General features: G+C 44.1%; 1 long non-coding RNA gene across 1 annotated transcript; it reads right to left on the bottom strand.

Moving 5' to 3' along the window:
* Nucleotide 1: 1 nt before the first annotated feature.
* LOC123994770 lies at nucleotides 2–6,515 on the bottom strand. The gene is made up of 3 exons (XR_006831712.1): nucleotides 6,288–6,515; nucleotides 5,978–5,985; nucleotides 2–182 (listed from the first exon to the last, which is right to left on the bottom strand). It is a non-coding gene; the product is annotated as an uncharacterized LOC123994770 (long non-coding RNA).
* Nucleotides 6,516–19,128: the final 12,613 nt, after the last annotated feature.

The following is a 19,128-nucleotide window of genomic DNA, read 5'->3' as shown; positions in this document are numbered from 1 at the left end:
GTGAGGGGATCGCCCCATCTCAAGCCCAGTTCCTTCTGGTTCTCGGTCAACGACAGGTGTGTGGCATCCCGGAGTTGTTTTTTGGTCCACAGATGCACCCCGGGGTGGGGGGGTGGGGGGAAGGTCTCTCATGGTGTAGGCCAGCTCGCATCCTCTGGCTCCTCAATAGACAGACTGGACAACTGGGGGAGGAGGGGGTTATAAAGCCAAATATCAATCATATAGCCTTGTTACATCAGCAGTTGTCTGAAAGTGCTTAACAAATACCGGCCTAGACACTGAAGCGCAAGCAAAGCAGAAACATAGTGGAGGAGGGAAACTAGGATATATACCTGCAGAACAGATTGTCCACCACATTACTAAAATCTGTCTCGTTATTTCATGTTGAAGGACATGAGTAAAGGAAGCCTCTTGTGCTGAATGCAGGGCTTCGTAGGGAAGAATCAGCTCACACGAACCATTTGATCAACAGGCCCGTCTACCTTCTCACACTAGTTAACCATAGAATTGCCCTACTTCACACCTTAAACAGCGCGTTTCACTCTGGGATCGATAGGGGGTAAATTTGCAAAGTCTGAGGTAAACACTGACCCAATTAGGTGAAACACGGGGTCCTGTGCTGACACAACATAAACAAAGTAAACTGCTGTGTACCCTACTGCCGGTTGGATTCCCCATGACACAACGTGCAATTTCACCAACTACCGACTGACCCAAAACAACAAGCAATTTGGAACACTTTAATGACAGACGTAAAAGTAGTAAGTGGACATCTGTATGTAAACTGCATTTTGAGGGGGTGCCAGTACACACGACCAGAATATGCGAACAACATTTCCCTGGTTCAAGGAATGGCCTGACATAATCAAAACACACAACCTGACCTACCCGAATGCACAAATTCCCCTGAATGAACCCCAACTTGCCCCATTGACTGTAAGAGGTCTTCGGAAGAAACCAGCTGTGCCCAGACGAAGAGGACCATCATCTGCTTGCTAGCTAAGTTAGCTTGACGTATGCAGTTGTTAATTATCTTGCTAGTTAACAGATCTTCTGTAGCTAACTAGGTTGCGTATGTAACAGTATAATTTTAAACCGTCCCCTCGCCCATACCCGGGCGCGAACCAGGGACCTTCTGCACACAACGACAACAGTCACCCTCGAAGCATTGTTACCCATCGCTCCACAAAAGCCGCGGCCCTTGCAGAGCAAGGGGAACTACTACTTCAAGGTCTCAGAGCAAGTGACGTAACCGATTGAACCGCTATTTAGCGCACACCGCTAACTAAGCTAGCCGTTTCACATCCGTTACACTCACCCCCCTTTTGACCTTCCTCCTTTTTCCGCAGCAACCAGTAATCCGGGTCAACAGCATCAATGTAACAGTATAATTTTAAACCGTCCCCTCGCCCATACCCGAGCGCGAACCAGGGACCTTCTGCACACATCAACAACAGTAAAACACGAAGCATCGTTACCCATCGCTCCACAAAAGCTGCGGCCCATGCAGAGCAAGGGGAACTACTACTTCAAGGTCTCAGAGCAAGTGACGTAACCGATTGAAACGCTATTTAGCGCACACCGCTAACTAAGCTAGCCGTTTCACATCCGTTACACGTACAGTGCTCTTTTGGCAGCCAACAATAATATTAAAACAAGCATAATGAAGAGGATGTTTCTGCTTTATTCAGCCCATACCTGAATGTGGATTGTGCCTGGCTTTATCTATGTAGCGGTCTTACAAGGCACAACTTCATAGCTAGCTAAAGCCACAATCTGGTATTGGGCTATCCTACAAACAAAAAAAATAAGAGTAGAGACTGTACAAAACCACATTTAAAAATTTGTATCAAGTGTTGAGTAATGGCCAAGAACTGCAAGAGAATGATTAGGTAACTAGCTAGGTACACCTAAAATAACAGGCTTATAAATAACTAGGCTATTCTAGTCCACACGTTCCAATATGGTGACTTACCTTTAGAGTAGTTTGTGAGCAAAGAGAGGCTGTTATCTAATTGTGACATAAAGAAAACTGTCTAGGGCAGGGATGCGTGGTCCCCTCGGATCAATCCCCAATCCCCGTTAAATTACCAGCCGGGCCCAGTCTGAGGTCCTGAGCGCTCTGGAGCAGGTTGTCATCAAGGAGCTCTCTGTACTTTGCTCTGTTTATCTTTCCCTTGATCAAAAACTGAAAGGCCGCTCAGCAAGGAAGAAGCCACTGCTCCAAAACCGCCATAAAAAAGCCAGACTACGGTTTGCAACTGCACATGGGGACAAAGATTGTACTTTTTGGAGAAATGTCCTCTGGTCTGATGTAACACGAATAGAACTGTTTGGCCATAATGACTATCGTTATGTTTGGAGGAAAAAGAGGGATCCTTGCAAGCTGAAGAACACCATCCCAACTGTGAAACACGGGGGTGGCAGCATCATGTTGTGGGGGTGCTTTCTGCAGGAGGGACTGGTACGCTTCATAAAATAGATGGCATCATGAGGCAGGGAAAATATTTATATATATTAAAGCAAAATCTCAAGACATCAGTCAAGAAGTTAAAGCTTGGTCGCAAATGGGTCTTCCAAATGGACAATGACCCCAAGCACACTTCCAAAGTTGTGGCAAATGGCTTAAGGACAAGAATGTCAGGGTATTGGAGTGGCCATCACAAAGCCCTGACCTCAATCCTATAGAACATTTGTGGGCAGAACTGAAAAAGTGTAAGCGAGCAAGGAGGCCTACAAGCCTGACTCAGTTACACGAGCTCTGTCAGGAGGAATGGGCCAAAATTCACCCAACTTATTGTGGGAAGCTTGTGGAAGGTTACCCAAAATGTTTGACCCAAGTTAAACAATTTAAAGGCAATGCTACCAAATACTAATTGAGTGTATGTAAACTTCTGACCCACCTGGAATGTGATGAAATAAATAAAAGCTTAAATAAATCACTCTACTATTATTCTGACATTTCACATTCTTAAAATATAGTGGTGATCCTAACTGACCTAAAACAGGGAATTTTTTACTTGGATTAAATGTCAGGAATTGAGAAACTGAGTTTAAATGTATTTGGTTAAGGTGTATGTAAACTTCCGACTTCAACTGTATTCGTGTGTGTGTGTGTGTATATATATATATATATATAAAAACACTCAGCAACAAAAGAAAGGTCCCTTTTTCAGGACACGGTCTTTCAAAGATCATTTGTAAAAATCCAAATAACTTCACAGTTCTTCATTGTAAAGGGTTTAAACACCGTTTCCCATTATTGTTCAATGAACCATAAACAATTAATGAACATGCACCTGTGCAATGGTCGTTAAGACACTAACAGCTTACAGACGGTAGGTAATTAAGGTCACAGTTCTGAAAACTTAGGACACTAAAAGAGGCCTTTCTACTGCTCATCTGTGCCTTGATGACAGATTTGCACACTTGCTATTCTCTCAACCAGCTTCATGAGGTAGTCACCTGGAATGCTTTTCCAACAGCCATGAAGGAGTTACTTTTTTTTCTGGCTACTTTTCCTCCACTCATCCGAAACCATCTCAATTGGGTTGAGGTCAGGTGATCTGATGCATCACTCTCCTCATTGGTCAAATAGCTCTTACAGCCTGGAGGTGTGTTTTGGATCATTGTCCTGTTGAAAATCAAATAATTGTCCCACTAAGCCCAAACCAGATGGGATGGTGTATCACTGCAGAATGTTGTGGTAGCCATGCTGGTTAAGTGTGCCATGAATTCTAAATAAATTACAGACAGTATCACCAGCAAAGCACCATCACACCTCCTCCTCCATGCTGCACGGTGGGAACCACACGTGGAGATCATCCATTCACCTACTCTGCATCTCACAAAGACATGGCGGTTGGAACCAAAAATTTGGACTCATCAGACCAAAGGATAGATTTTCACCAGTATAATGCTATTGCTCGTGTTTCTTAGCCCAAGCAAGTATTCTTATTAGTGTCTTTAAGTAGTGGTTTCTCTAGGTCTTCCTTTCCCGTGGTGGTCCTCACGAGAGCCAGTTTCATCATAGCGCTTGATGGTTTTTGCGACTGCACTTGAAGTATCTTTCAAAGTTCTTTACATTTTCCGGATTGACTATCCTTCACTGTCCTTTCTCCTTGTTTATTTGAGCTGTTCTTGCCATAATATGGATTGGTCTTTTACCAAATAGGGCCATCTTCTGTATACCACCCCTACCTTGTCACAACACAACTATTTGGCTCAAACGCATTAAGAAGGAAAGAAATTCCACAAATTAACTTTTAACAAGGCACACTCGTTAATTGAAATGCATTCCAGGTGACTACCTCATGAAGCTGGTTGAGAGAATGCCAAGAGTGTGCAAAGCTGTCAAGGCAAAGGGTGGCTACTTTGAAGTATCTCAAATATAGTTGGATTTGTTTAACAGTTTTTTGGTTACTAACTGATACCATGTGTTATTTCATAGTTTTGATGTCTTCACTATTATTCTACAATGTAGAAAATAGTAAAAAAATAATAATAATGCTGGAATGAGTAGGTGCATCCAAACTTTTGACTAGTATATTGTGTGTAATATATATACATACACACACACACACACACACACACACACACACACACACACACACACACACACACACACACACACACACACACACACACACACACACACACACACACACACACACACACACACACACACACATGTATTTATTGTTGGACATAAGACTGTAAAAACACCAGGAAATAAGCTCCATATGATTTTATTTCAGAAATCTGTTCCCAAGTATTCCCATACATAATAAAGAGACACGTGATTGTGTAAAAATGTAAGCAAGGTTGGAAATGTATGTTTTAGTCAAACATATGTTTGGGCTTCTTGCTGTCAATTTGCAGTCAACAAATGATTTGCAATTATGTTCCGGTTCCCCGACCATCTGCTCAAGAAGAAAATTGGCCGTAGCTGAATCTAGTTGATGATCTCTGCTGTACAGACACAGTGATCGGAGATGATTTGCTCTCTGGACACCATTTGCCTTTCCAGCGCGAGGGCTGCTAATTGACAGCGCAAAAAAACAAATAAATTGTAATGCAAGGATTTCGGTTTTTAAATTATTATTTTTTACAAAAATGTTAGGTGATCGACTAAGAATGCCTTGAAGATCGACCGGTTGATTGTGACCGGTTGGTTACCACTGTTCTAATCATTCTAATTCTATGGGCCCAATCCTACCCGTCACATCATATTACCCACAACCCACTACAACGGGCTTAACGCTAGGCTCTCTAATACGCTGATCTCCGGTAAGAGGATGGATGGGGGGTTGGAGACTTAGTCTAGCACACACACTTGTTTACCTATTACAGTACATTGTAACCTACAACAATTCTACAAATATAGATGGAACTAAAGGAATACATCTTAAACTCTTCTCCGTATGTAGGGTTTTCAGCAATTACATTTGGCTCTGTGTAAACTACAATTTCGACACTATTTTAGCGTTTAGAAACGTCAAATCAGCGCTTTCAATAAGGTTTTCCTAAACATATACGGATATGCCTCTTATCTTTCATTTAAGCGGTAAATAATATTTCAAATTAAAAAGAGACACTTACTGTAGCAGTTTTGCACAGATCCATACACCGTGTGTGCCTCCAGTTGAGAAACTACACTTCCCCCCAGTTAGCTACACACAGGTGTTCAAAGCAGTTAGCTAATTAGCATAGGTGGGGGCCAGTCTTTCCCGAAAACAAGCCCTGTAAACATGGAGATCTGGCAATGTGGGAACACTAATCTTAACCCTATAAAAAAGGTGTAGTAATTTACCTTTAGTTGTTTTATAATTTATTGCTGATATGAAAGATATATTCCTTATGTTTCCAAAACAGTACCGCAAGCAGTGCGAGTTATTGGAGGATGTGTTGGGCTCTTAATAAAGATACTATCGTTTATAGGCACTAAAGTCTATGAATGGGGTACTGAAGGTCCTACCTGGATGTCTGAACAGAGTGCAGAAGAGACCATTGGAGAGAGTATGGAGGACACGAAGTTATGTGAAGATAACATGCTGTTCAATCAATAGAGATTAATTGATCAATGTAAAACTGTCTGACCTGGCCAAACGGATATCAGAAAAAAAAGACAAGAATAAAATAAATTATAGACCATCTATTGCACAAAAAAACATCAACATTACACCATAACTGCAAGTAAAAGTAGAAAATGTTAAATCAGGCTATTTAAAAAAAATATTGCAGTTGCTATTTCAAAGGGCTATCCCATGACTGCACCCAGAATTTACCAGGTTTGAAGCTGCTACGTAACCTGACAGGCGACGACATGTGGTCTATGTTGCGGTGCAGTGCGCTGTCAGCTAGTCATCGGACGGCTAAGATCGCGTATCTTCGGTGTCTGTCAAAACAATCTCGCTCCGTCAATGACTGGATTTTGTTCCAATTTGGCCCTAAACCAGGGGTGCGTTCAGTTTGCTTGAACGTTTGCTACACTGCAGAACAGTTTGTGCTTTGTACGTTTTCCCAAAACGTTCTTGAACAGACTTTGAGATGTGTGCGGGGGTGTGGCTTGCAGCAAAGAGTGACCTATTTAAAAGGGCAGCGGTGAATTGTGAACCCACAACCCAGCCCTTCCCCGTTTTTCATTCATCAGTTCACTTCAACACGCCTGGTCTTCCGAGTCGGTTAAATAACTAATATGAAGTGCCTGCACCACTCCAAGACCAGAGTTGCCGACATATCTGATTTCAGTGGGTTCAAGACAACTCTGAACTCTGAAAGAAATCTAGATCCGACTGGGGAGAAATTATCATCCAACTTGGAATTCCAAGTCAGAAACTGAGGCATCTTTACGAAACTAAATTATTGGGATCATCTGGTTACCACCAATGTTTGGAATACATTGAGCTCGTTGACAAAAACCATGGGATGCCTTTTCACACAGATACTTTGTCAAAGGTCCGGTCACTCCGGTGGGTCTGTTAGCTATGCAATTTTTATATTGAATATCATCAATTAATTTACTCTTATAGTATTTTATGTAGCAGCTAAATGTAAGCCAGGGAAACTAATTGTTCTCACATACAGAATTTTCTGCATGACTGTGACGCTCTTTACCTCAATTGTTAGGATGTTCTTGTGATCACAATATTCACGACAGTACTACTTATTATGTTCAAATAGAAAGATAATTAAATCATGTTTACTTTAAAAAGATGGGCCTGGCTTAGAATAGAACATTCAGTTTTGTTTGTGTGGCACTGTTGACCGCAATTATCTGGAACATCTTGTGACCAGAACTAGAGATTGAAATAAAGGTGTTTCTTTAAAAATACATTAATACAATACATTAAGGGAAAGGATCCACAGACAGAGGCTGATTATCTTTCTGCACATCTCGTTACTTGCAATGCTGGCTGCCATGGTTAACCGAAACACCGGACATTCAGGGCCGGCATTATGGGCTGGCCATGTAAAATATTGATCATTTATTTGACGAGGCGCGCCAACAGAAAGATGCATCCGAGCGAGCGAAACAGCGCCCCTCTGTCTCCGTATGTGTAGACCATGTATCTGATGCTGTCTGGACAAAAGGAGTATGGCATGTCACCTTTTCTGTCCAGACAGTATCAGATACATTGACTACATAAGACAGGGGTGTTGTTTCAGCAGAGAGGAAGAGGCGAAGTGAGACGGGTCACTCTCTCAGAAATCTGGCCCGAATAAGCTCAATGCGTTTCGATAAAAACAATATGCAGACCTAAATTTGTCGACTGCATTACCGCCTTGTATCCATTATATATGGATCTCTGGTTTCAGCCATTTGCAAATTAGAAAGAAAAGTTGGCGAGTGCACTGCATTGTTCCCCTAAACCAAATGTATGTTTTTCCAAAACTATATAATTACTCCTGTCTAAATGAAATAATTAAAAATACTTAGCTACACAGGATCATTACCTTCTTTTTTATTTTTTATTCTGTGGATTGTTTCAAATCACAAGTGCATAGGCCTATGCAGTGGCGACCCGTCATTCAGGGCAGGTGGGGCTCAAAACAGGTGGGGCTCTGCATACAAACATGGTCTCTTTTTTTGCTTTCTTGAATAAGGGAGCTCTAAATTGCAGGTGTTTAAGCCTAGATCAGTGCTTTCTGTTGTGGGGTAACCAGCGGAAAATACGGAGTGTTGGTAATGTTCTCTAGTTGCGCCGTGATTGCCTCAGTGTTCTGTCACTCATGGGGACTGCATCACAGCAAAATCTACAGTTATAACAAAAAAAATCAAGCCCCTTGGGTGCTGCCATAGTTACATTAGAAGTGCCCCTCCAAGAATGCTCAAGGTCATTGGCACCAGATATTATGTAAAATCAGGTTATATCTACTGTAGCTTTCATTGGAATGATCATGTCAACATCAAACTTTCAAAATCTTAGCTAGCAGTCATCATGAATCTAGTCAACAATCTACTGGCAAATCATTTTCAATCCTTGTCATATGAAGAGAAAGTATGAAGATAAAATGTCTCGGTGCTCATCGGCCATTGGACATAACCATTACACAAGTTGGAAATCGCATATTCAACAATGAGTGGTTTGGAAGGAATCAGTGGCTCACTGCAAGCCTTGCAAAGTAATCACTCATTGGAGTGGGTGCGTGGCCCAAGTCTGGGTTTAAGGGTCTCTCTTCCAAGCTTAAAAGGATAAACATTCAACATTGAACATGCTGTCAATCCAGCATGACTTTTGCTGCACTCAAAACAACTGGAAACTCAGAACTGGGAAATCTCAGACTTCAGTGAGTTCAAGACAACTGGGAAATCGTTTTTTTTTAAACGAGCTCCGACTGGGAACGGTCATCCAACTCGGAATTCCAAGTCGGGAACTCAGGCCTTTTTCTAGTGCTCTGACCTGAAGATCACTGATGTCATGATTCAACCTTTTTAAATATTTTTTTTAAAAAGAGGTCCCAGTTGTCTTGAAAGCACCATAAATCCAGAGAATGTCAGACATTGATGACAAAATTGGCCCATGAAGGACCGCTGCACCACCTTCATGTTTAAGTGAGCACAGCACAAGGTGAGTCCAAAATAAACCCATCCGTTTAAAACATATTCAATAAATGTCAACCTAGCAAACCAGGCAACTACAATTTTCTAAACAATGTTTCGGTTCATTGCTAGCTAGCTGGTTGGCCAATTCAAATAATGACCAGAGTATAGCTGACAATTAGGGGTGTGCCGAGTAGTTGGACAAAACAAGTATCATAACGGATATGGGAAATTGTGTGTAATGATCTTAACCTAACCCAGCTGCTGACTAAGCCTACATGGCCCAACCCTAGAGATCCTTCAAAGTCAAATCTGATTGATCTTAATGTAATGAATACACCAGAGAAATACAGTGGGGCTTACCATAATTTGCTAATAAATTCATTAAAAATCCTACAATGTGATTTTCTGGATTTTTTTTCTAATTTTGTCTGTCATAGTTGAAGTGTACCTGTGATGAAAATTACAGGCCTCTCTCATCTTTTTAAGTGGGAGAACTTGCACAATTGGTGGCTGACTAAATACTTTTTTGCCCCACTGTATGTTTCTACTGGTGTCTTCAACCAAGACATTAGTGACCAAAAATCTTAGCCTCATGTCATCACAAAGATGAACATTAAAAACGTCAGTGATCTTTATTTTAGTGACCTTTATTGTATTTCAGCTATCCCCGAACCAGATTTAGACTACAGCCTCTTTGCAGATGTCTTCAATACTATTGTGGAAAATCATGCACCCTTCAAAGAATTGAGGATTAAAGGTAGATTGAATGCCTGGTACAGAATTATCAGAAGTCATTCATAAAAGAGATGTTTTGGTAAAGGCCAGGAACACAGGCTTAGGCCCAGACTGAAAAGCTTTTTAAGCAACTCAGGAATCATTTTGTAAAACAAATCAGAATAGATACATTTGATTATGTAACCACTATCAGAATGTAATGGTAACCCGGCTAAATTCTGGAAAACTGTCAAATCCCTGAAGGGTTCTACTTCCTCTCTGCCACAAGACATTAATTAAGACACTGACCTCATTATGGAAGAAAATGCCATCATTGATGCATTTAATAATCATTTTACTCCAGCGGGCTCCCGATGGCACGGCGGTCTAAGGCACTGCATCTCAGTGCTTGAGGTGTCACTACAGACACTCTGGTTCGAATCCAGGCTGTATCACAACCGGTCGTGATTGGGAGTCCCATAGGGCGGCACACAATTGGCCCAGCGTTGTCCGGATTTGGCTGGTGTAGGCCACCATTGTAAATACGAATTTACTTTGTAAACTTGCTGAATGATAAGCGAAATGATAGTCAAAGCTTTTCTTTTAGGCTATTTATAGAAAAATAAGTCCTGCTTTGCGAGCAATAGACAACAATAAATCTACAGAGGCCGACCAATTGGATCCTGGTCTGCTTAAGTGTGTAGCACCTATTATTGTTGGCTGAATAACACTTCTTTTTTTTATATATATTTTTTTTACTTAACATTTATCAGGACATATTCCAAAAGTATGAGAAAGGTATTTTTGAATGTAAATCAACCACGGTTTATGCATGGGCATAGCACTATTATCAAAACAAAATCAAACCATTAAAGCAACCACTTTAGTTGTTAATGATCTTGTCCATGCTTTAGACACAAATGAAATATGCTGCTTTGTTTATGAACCTGTCAATAGCTTTTGATAGTGTTGATCATGCTATTTTAATGAATAAGTTGTCCTGAATAGGCCTGAGCTCGGCCACCTGTTCATGGTTTCTTAGTGACAGTATTCAGGCTATCGTGACTGATGTGGTTAAGTCTGAATTTCATGAAGTACATAAAGGTGTACCCACAGGGGTCAATTTTGGGATGTGTTCACTTCACTACTTATATCAACACCATTGGTCAATCTGTTAAAGAATTGTAAACTTCATCTACACTACATTACCAAAGGTGTGTGGACACCTGCTTGTCGAACATCTAATTCTAAAATCATTGGCATTAATATGGAGTTGGTCCTCCCCCCTCCAATTAATTCCAAGTGTGTTCGATGGGGGCTCTGTCAGGACTGTGCAGGCCAGTCAAGTTCTTCAACACAGATCTCGACATGCCATTTCTGTACGGACCTCACTTTGTGCACTGGGGCATTGTCATGCTGAAACAGGAAAGGGCCTTCCCCAAACACACCTACTAATTCAAGTTAAAAAAAAAAACAATTTCTACATTGTAGAATAATAGTGAAGACCTCAACTAGGAAATAACACTTATGGAATCATGTAGCAACTGAAAGTGTGTTAAACAAATCAAAGTATATTTTATATTTGAGATTCTTCAAAGTAGCCACCCTTTGCCTTGACATCTTTGCACACTCTTGGCATTCTCTCAACCAGCTTCATGAGGTAGTCACCTGGAATGTATTTCAATTAACAGGTGTGCCTTGTTAAAAGTTATTTTGTGGAATTTCTTTCCTTCTTAAGCCAATCAGTTGTGTTGTGACAAGGTAGGGGTGGTATACAGAAGATAGCCCTATCTACTAAAAGACCAAGTCCATACTATGGCAAGAACAGCTCAAATAAGAAAAATGGAAATGACAGTACATCATTACTTTAGGACATGAAGGACAGTCAATATGGACCATTTCAAGAACTTCTTCAAGTGCAGTCGTAAAAACCCTAAAGAGCTATGATGAAACTGCCTCTCATGAGGACCACCACAGGAAAGGAAAACCCAGTTACCTTTGCTGCAGAGGATAAGTTCATTAGAGTTACCATCCTCAGAAATTGCAGCCCAAATAAATGCTTCACAGAGTTCAAGTAACAGACATCTCAACATCAACTGTCCAGAGGAGACTGCGTAAATCAGGTCTTCATAGTCAAATTTCTACAAAGAAACCACTACTAAAGGACAGCAATAAGAATAAGAGACTTGCTTGGGCCAAAGAAACACGAGCAATGGACAATAGACCGGTGGAAAACTGTCCTTTGGCCTGTTAAGTCCAAATTTTTGATATTTGGTATCAACCAGTGCCTTTGTGAGACGCTGAGTAGGTGAACGGTTGATCTCCGCATGTGTGGTTTCCCATCGTGAACTATGGAGGAGAATGTGTGATGGTGTGGGGGTGCTTTGCTGGTGACACTATCAGTAATTTACACTGCTCAAAAAAATAAAGGGAACACTTAAACAACACAATGCAAATCCAAGTCAATCACACTTCTGTGAAATCAAACTGTCCACTTAGGAAGCAACACTGATTGACAATAAATTTCACATGCTGTTGTGCAAATGGAATAGACAACAGGTGGAAATTATAGGCAATTAGCAAGACACCCCCAATAAAGGAGTGGTTCTGCAGGTGGTGACCACAGACCACTTCCTATGCTTCCTGGCTGATGTTTTGGTCACTTTTGAATGCTGGCGGTGCTTTCACTCTAGTGGTAGCATGAGACGGAGTCTACAACCCACACAAGTGGCTCAGGTAGTGCAGCTCATCCAGGATGGACCATCAATGCGAGCTGCGGCAAGAAGGTTTGCTGTGTCTGTCAGCGTAGTGTCCAGAGCATGGAGGCACTACCAGGAGACAGGCCAGTACATCAGGAGACGTGGAGGAGGCCGTAGGAGGTCAACAACCCAGCAGCAGGACCGCTACCTCCGCCTTTGTGCAAGGAGGTGCAGGAGGAGCACAGCCAGAGCCCTGCAAAATGACAGCAGGCCACAAATGTGCATGTGTCTTCTCAAACGGTCAGAAACAGACTCTTAAAGGAGAAGTTACAGGTCTGTGAGAGCCAGAAATCTTGCTTGTTTGTAGGTGACCAAATACTAATTTTCCACCATAATTTTTAAAATAAATTCATTAAAAATCCTACAATGTGATTTTCTGGATTTTTTTCTCATTTTGTCTGTCATAGTTGAAGTGTACCTATGATGAAAATTACAGGCCTCATCTTTTTAAGTGGGAAAACTTGCACAATTGGTGGCTTACTAAATACTTTTTGCCCCACTGCACTTTCCATCTCTGTAGTAAAGTTGATAACCATTACTATAAATGCCAAAAATCCAATCTTACTGAAACATATCACTTGTACTGGTACAGATCTAATACTCACACCCCTCTCAGAAACCCTCCCCCTTGACCAATCTTCTTCTTTCTTCACTGCCTCAGCATATGACAACTTCTGCGCTACTGTAATACTTGAAACCTCAACCTGCCTCTCTCGCACTGGACATCTGATCCCCAGCTCCAAAGGCACCCCTACAATTACCACATATTTCCCCAATGCTACACAATTCTTTGTCTCATGCCCTTTTGCACACTTCTCACACGTTGGAACCTCCTTCCTACACATTGCTGCCACATGCCCATAAGCTTGACACCTGTAACAACATAATGTAGTCGGCACAAAGCTCGTACAGGATAATTTATATATCCTAACATCACTTTGTCAGGCAAAGACTCAACATCAAAACTCAAAAGAACAGACAATGACTGTTTCTCCACTCACGCCATCCTGTCTGCGTCGCACCAAACTGCGAGCATCACAAACACCGGGAATCTTCCCCTTCAGTCGGTCTGCCTTCACATTTACTGCTACCCCCAGTAATCACTTTCAATGGCACCCTTTTCTTGAGAGCAAAACAATTCACATCTCTTGCCCCCATTCGTTTAACACGGAGCACCTGCTCCCTCTAACCAGCAGAAACCCATACAATTATCACAAGACCACTTCTTGTTACCCTCACCGATTCCAAAGCACCCAACTCTGATTTCACCCACCCTGAAACCTAAAATGGATCAGCCAAAAGGCAAGGGTCCACTTTACCAAAAACTTCACTCCTATTGTCAGACTCATCTTTATCCTGACCCTCAGTGCAAGCCACGGGCTCAGAGAACTTCACACCTACCACCTCCAATACTTCGCCCTCATTCAATTCCATTTCTCCTCCTGTCTTCAGCTCCCTCTGCTTACACTTTCTACCATTTCTTCTTTAACAAACCATCTTCCTATTCCCACACTTTTAACCAGCTCAAGCTCACCCTCTTCATCCCTCTCTCTTAGACCGCCTCATTTTTCTCCTTGTGATAATGCTGCACTTCTCTTGACATACATCTTGTTCTTGCCTTATGACCATTTAACCGGCTGTCACAATCTCCGTACAACCAGCACAAACCCCTCAGGATGTGGCACTCAACAGTGCATCCCACTTGCAAAGCAGCCACTTCGTCTTGATGTTTTTCTTTACCAATATCTACCTCAACGCTTTTCCATTTCAAACATGCTCTCTTTCTCCCGTATTCCTCGATTTCCTGGAACGTGAAGTCCGCCTCCAAAACCTCTCCATTTCACTTCCCATTTGGGCGTTTAGGCGCGCCTCTGTCATTATGTGCAAGCTTCCCAAAACTGAGGGTGTAGATGCCAATTAGACCCTCCGATCCCAGTATGGGGCCGCCGGTAGAGGGCGGCTTGAGAACGTTCTTAACAATGGTGGAGTTAATTTTGCATGGCCCGATGCCCCGGGTGGGCAGAGGTTGTCAATTGTATCCATTGCATTGTTTCTTAAGTGAAATATCCCCTCACCCGGGGCACCGGGACATGCAAAACAAACTCCACCAATGGCATGATATGGCCCAATGACTGAGGTGCAACCTATGAATAGCAACATTTGTTTAGCATTTGCCTATTTTGCCCAGGTCTCAGATTGTGTGTATGTGTGTCTTTGCCAGCCTGTCCGTCTGTCTTGGGAGTATTCTATATTAGGTACTACTACAGTGCTAGCTAGTACATGTACATATGGATTTACAGAACTAATCATATTTCATTGATTTACAGGGTTCACTTTGACCCAAGAGAACAATCCAGACTAAGAATTTACAAAAGGTAAGATCATAATGAATATGGACAGATTGGACTTGATCCTAGATCAGCACTCCTACTCTGAGGAAGAATTATCTCTCCCCCATCCTTTCTATAACTTCAGATTGACCCCCCCTGGTCTATGATTAGTAGATGTGGGTGAGTGGACATACAGATCTGGAACTAGCCTGGCAACAGCAGCTCTTCTCAATTATTATTCCGGGTTGGAGCGAGCGGTCGCATCCGCACTTCGGTCCGCAGGAGACACTGCTAGCTAGCCAACAGCTAGCCAACATCTACCGAATAGAACTTCCACACTCAACAACCCGGTCGCATTCCGCTTCGCTCCACAGGTAGTATCCCATTTTCATTTCATTACAGTACAACGGTTTGATTTGTTTGATCGTAGCTAGCTACATAGCCATCTTTGTATCAAAGGTAATTGTGTAGTCTAGAGCGATTTTCTAGGTTAGCTAGCCAGCTATTGTCGTTCTTTTAACGCAACGTAACGTAATCAACACTGCTAGCTAGCCAGCTAGCCTCCGAATAGCAGCACTGTAGAAACTATTACACTAAACGGAACGACTTGATTAGTGTAGTGTCAACAACGCAGCCACTGCCAGCTAGCCTACAATGTCAACAACGCAGCCACTGCCAGCTAGCCTACTTCAGCAGTACTGTATCATTTTAATCATTTTAGTCAATAAGATTCTTGCTACGTAAGCTTAACTTTCTGAACATTCGAGACGTGTAGTCCACTTGTCCTTCCAATCTCCTTTGCATTAGCGTAGCCTCTTCTGTAGCCTGTCAACTATGTGTCTGTCTATCCCTGTTCTCTCCTCTCTGCACAGACCATACAAACGCTCCACACCGCGTGGCCGCGGCCACCTAATCTGGTGGTCCCAGCGCGCACGACCCACGTGGAGTTCCAGGTCTCCGGTAGCCTCTGGAACTGCCGATCTGCGGCCAACAAGGCAGAGTTCATCTCAGCCTATGCCTCCCTCCAGTCCCTCGACTTCTTGGCACTGACGGAAACATGGATTACCACAGATAACACTGCTACTCCTGCTGCTCTCTCTTCGTCCGCCCACGTGTTCTCGCACACCCCGAGAGCTTCTGGTCAGCGGGGTGGTGGCACCGGGATCCTCATCTCTCCCAAGTGGTCATTCTCTCTTTCTCCCCTTACCCATCTGTCTATCGCCTCCTTTGAATTCCATGCTGTCACAGTTACCAGCCCTTTCAAGCTTAACATCCTTATCATTTATCGCCCTCCAGGTTCCCTCGGAGAGTTCATCAATGAGCTTGATGCCTTGATAAGCTCCTTTCCTGAGGACGGCTCACCTCTCACAGTTCTGGGCGATTTTAACCTCCCCACGTCTACCTTTGACTCATTCCTCTCTGCCTCCTTCTTTCCACTCCTCTCCTCTTTTGACCTCACTTTTGACCTCACACTCTCACCTTCCCCCCCTACTCACAAGGCCCTACTCACAAGGTACGCTCGACCTCATCTTTACTAGATGCTGTTCTTCCACTAACCTCATTGCAACTCCCCTCCAAGTCTCCGACCACTACCTTGTATCCTTTTCCCTCTCGCTCTCATCCAACACTTCCCACACTGCCCCTACTCGGATGGTATCGCGCCGTCCCAACCTTCGCTCTCTCTCTCCCGCTACTCTCTCCTCTTCCATCCTATCATCTCTTCCCTCTGCTCAAACCTTCTCCAACCTATCTCCTGATTCTGCCTCCTCAACCCTCCTCTCCTCCCTTTCTGCATCCTTTGACTCTCTATGCCCCCTATCCTCCAGGCCGGCTCGGTCCTCCCCTCCCGCTCCGTGGCTCGACGACTCATTGCGAGCTCACAGAACAGGGCTCCGGGCAGCCGAGCGGAAATGGAGGAAAACTCGCCTCCCTGCGGACCTGGCATCCTTTCACTCCCTCCTCTCTACATTTTCCTCTTCTGACTCTGCTGCTAAAGCCACTTTCTACCACTCTAAATTCCAAGCATCTGCCTCTAACCCTAGGAAGCTCTTTGCCACCTTCTCCTCCCTCCTCCCTCTCTGCAGATGACTTCGTCAACCATTTTGAAAAGGTCGACGACATCCGATCCTCGTCAAACTACACCGCTGGTTCTGCTCACACTGCCCTACCCTGTGCTCTGACCTCTTTCTCCCCTCTCTCTCCAGATGAAATCTCGCGTCTTGTGACGGCCGGCCGCCCAACAACCTGCCCGCTTGACCCTATCCCCTCCTCTCTTCTCCAGACCATTTCCGGAGACTTTCTCCCTTACCTCACCTCGCTCATCAACTCATCCCTCACCGCTGGCTACGTCCCTTCCGTCTTCAAGAGAGCGAGAGTTGCACCCCTTCTGAAAAAACCTACACTCGATCCCTCCGATGTCAACAACTACAGACCAGTATCCCTTCTTTCTTTTCTCCCCAAAACTCTTGAACGTGCCGTCCTTGGCCAGCTCTCCCGCTATCTCTCTCAGAATGACCTTCTTGATCCAAATCAGTCAGGTTTCAAGACTAGTCATTCAACTGAGACTGCTCTTCTCTGTATCACGGAGGCGCTCCGCACCGCTAAAGCTAACGCTCTCTCCTCTGCTCTCATCCTTCTAGACCTATCGGCTGCCTTCGATACTGTGAACCATCAGATCCTCCTCTCCACCCTCTCCGAGTTGGGCATCTCCGGCGCGGCCCACGCTTGGATTGCGTCCTACCTGACAGGTCGCTCCTACCAGGTGGCGTGGCGAGAATCTGTCTCCTCACCACGCGCTCTCACCACTGGTGTCCCCCAGGGCTCTGTTCTAGGCCCTCTCCTATTCTCGCTATACACCAAGTCACTTGGCTCTGTCATAACCTCACATGGTCTCTCCTATCATTGCTATGCAGACGACACACAATTAATCTTCTCCTTTCCCCCTTCTGATGACCAGGTGGCGAATCGCATCTCTGCATGTCTGGCAGACATATCAGTGTGGATGACAGATCACCACCTCAAGCTGAACCTCGGCAAGACGGAGCTGCTCTTCCTCCCGGGAAGGACTGCCCGTTCCATGATCTCGCCATCACGGTTGACAACTCCATTGTGTCCTCCTCCCAGAGCGCTAAGAACCTTGGCATGATCCTGGACAACACCCTGTCGTTCTCAACTAACATCAAGGCGGTGGCCCGTTCCTGTAGGTTCATGCTCTACAACATCCGCAGAGTACGACCCTGCCTCACACAGGAAGCGGCGCAGGTCCTAATCCAGGCACTTGTCATCTCCCGTCTGGATTACTGCAACTCGCTGTTGGCTGGGCTCCCTGCCTGTGCCATTAACCCCCTACAACTCATCCAGAACGCCGCAGCCCGTCTGGTGTTCAACCTTCCCAAGTTCTCTCACGTCACCCCGCTCCTCCGCTCTCTCCACTGGCTTCGGCACCTCAGGCTTCGGCTCTGATCAGGCCCTACACCCAAACAAGGGCACTGCATTCATCCACCTCTGGCCTGCTCGCCTCCCTACCACTGAGGAAGTACAGTTCCCGCTCAGCCCAGTCAAAACTGTTCGCTGCTCTGGCCCCCCCAATGGTGGAACAAACTCCCTCACGACGCCAGGACAGCGGAGTCAATCACCACCTTCCGGAGACACCTGAAACCCCACCTCTTTAAGGAATACCTAGGATAGGATAAAGTAATCCTTCTCACCCCCCCCCCCTTAAAATATTTAGATGCACTATTGTAAAGTGGCTGTTCCACTGGATGTCATAAGGTGAATGCACCAATTTGTAAGTCGCTCTGGATAAGAGCGTCTGCTAAATGACTTAAATGTAATGTAAATGTAATTATTGGCAAGGATTCATTTGACATCCAATCACCAGGAGAGATTCTTTATTTTGCATTCAATACTTCTATTGCAGGAGAGGAGAGCGCCTATCAGATCCCCCTGCTGTCCTTCAGCCTCTTGGTGCAGTCTGCTGACCATCGCTGAGGCCAGGAATAACTCCACCAGCCAAAGTAGGAGCCATGTTAATCGCCATGCAACACTCTACTGACCGAGGTAGACTATTCTTTGAGTAGCAACTAACTAACTGACAGGCAGGCACACACACACATTTGACATTACTCGTCAGTATAGGTCCCTTTCACCACCTTAGGTGCCAAGTGGTCTCCCATCTCCTTCATAGTATCCTCAGCTGGACCCCGCTGCATAACCTCTTGGTCTAGAAAGGTGAATCAAGAGCTTCACCAGAGACGGAAGTAGAAGTAAGACATCCCAC

This window comes from Oncorhynchus gorbuscha, linkage group LG14 (assembly GCF_021184085.1).
Source record: "Oncorhynchus gorbuscha isolate QuinsamMale2020 ecotype Even-year linkage group LG14, OgorEven_v1.0, whole genome shotgun sequence".
Lineage (NCBI taxonomy): Eukaryota > Metazoa > Chordata > Actinopteri > Salmoniformes > Salmonidae > Oncorhynchus > Oncorhynchus gorbuscha.
Note: the sequence above shows the minus strand (reverse complement) of the source record. Positions and strands in the feature narration are given on the sequence as shown.